Source organism: Octodon degus, unplaced genomic scaffold, assembly GCF_000260255.1.
Source record: "Octodon degus isolate 3935 unplaced genomic scaffold, OctDeg1.0 scaffold00080, whole genome shotgun sequence".
NCBI lineage: Eukaryota > Metazoa > Chordata > Mammalia > Rodentia > Octodontidae > Octodon > Octodon degus.
Window position 1 is genome coordinate 11681734 of NW_004524656.1, and position 1581 is coordinate 11683314.

The 1581-nt window shown below is 41.9% G+C and overlaps 1 non-coding gene across 1 annotated transcript; it reads right to left on the reverse strand.

Moving 5' to 3' along the window:
- Nucleotides 1-1420: 1420 nt before the first annotated feature.
- On the reverse strand, nucleotides 1421-1527 carry LOC111818142. Its single transcript, XR_002822206.1, has one exon. It is a non-coding gene; the product is annotated as a U6 spliceosomal RNA (small nuclear RNA).
- Nucleotides 1528-1581: the final 54 nt, after the last annotated feature.

Here is a 1581-nt window from a genome sequence, read left to right on the forward strand (position 1 = left end):
CTTGTGCCTGGCTCAAGCGCAGGGTTTTTGTTTTGTTTTGTTTTGTTTTCCTGTGACTGGCCCAGCCCACCCTGAGGGTGGGGCTGGCACTGCACCATGGGCCAAAGATTGAACCTTGGTCCCTGTGTGCTTGCCTAAGCTTGCCTGTGCAGACGCTTTACATCGCTGAGCTACCTCACCAGCCCTCAAGTGCAGGTTTTTTGTTTTTGTTTTAAATTTTTGGGCTGGCTCAGGCTGCCTTAAATTAGATAATCCCTTACCAGACCTTAGGTCTGGTAAGGGATGGGAAACTGGGGATTGAACTTCGGTCCCCTGTGCCTGACTAGGTTTGCCCCAGCAGGTGCTTAAACAACTGAGCTAACCCACAGGTCCCCTGCAGTTTTGTTTTTTTTTTTTTTTTTTTTTTTTTTTTTTTAACATACCTACAGCCCTTTTTTTTTGGTACCAGGGAACAGGTGCAGGACCTTGTACTTCCCAGGCAGCTAACTTTGAGGATGTGTTGTCTGCCAGAACCTATGCTCAGAATTTAACCTAATGATCTTGGTTTGTTATTTGTTGAATAGTTTGTTAAATAATCGTTTGTTAAGTAGTTTACCCAAATCATTCAGCCAGGAAATGGTACAGCCAGGATCAAACCTAATCAATTCTGAATCCAACAGCCCAAGACATCTCTGGTTCTATTTCTTGGTTCAGTGGTGGTAAACCTGTCATGCATGCGTCAGAATGGGCTGTTTGTATTATTGAAAGCTCTAAAAGGGTCACCATCAGTGTCTTAATTGATAGACCCATTATTCTGGGCCAGAACCTTTCTATTCTAATGTTTTCTGTAGAACTCTTCTGATGTTTTAAACTTCTTCCCCCCCCACCGTCAACACGTAACTTTTTCTCCTGACTGAATTCCCTCCTGTCTATGGAGAGCTTCTGTTTTGTGTTCTGTCTCGTCCACTTCCAGCATCTCATCTCCTTTTTCTTTTACATTTTTATTTCAGTTTATTGAAATAATGGTATTCTCTTGTTAATAATTTACAGTGTACATCAGTAAGAAGATATGTAGAAATGTACTGTAACTTTTGAAGATAAGTTAGACAATACATGGCCAGTCTAGGCAAAGAAACATGAGTGTACTGAACATAAAATCAGACAGGTTGAAATCTGTAAATTAAAAAAAAAAGCAATAAAATGCTTTGCAATAGAAACTATGTTTATCTGCACATCATACATTTTAAAATTTCAACATGGTAGATAATTACTAATATTTATTAACCTACATGGGGGGCCTGCCGGGTTAGTTCAGTTGTTTAAGCTCCTGATCCTGCAAATGCAGTCAGGCACAGGATACCGTGGTTGCATCCCCACCTCCACCTGCTTTACCAGACCCACCCTTCAGGCAGCCTGAGCAGCCCCCCCCCCAAAAAAAAATATATGTATGAAATGCTTCACAAATTTCCGTGTCATCCTTGTGTAGGGGCCATGCTAATCTTCTCTGTGTCATTCCAATTTTAGCGTATGTGTTACTGGAGTGAGCACTCTTTTCTTTTTTTTGGCGGAACCGGGGATTGAACTCGGGCCCTTGCACTTGCC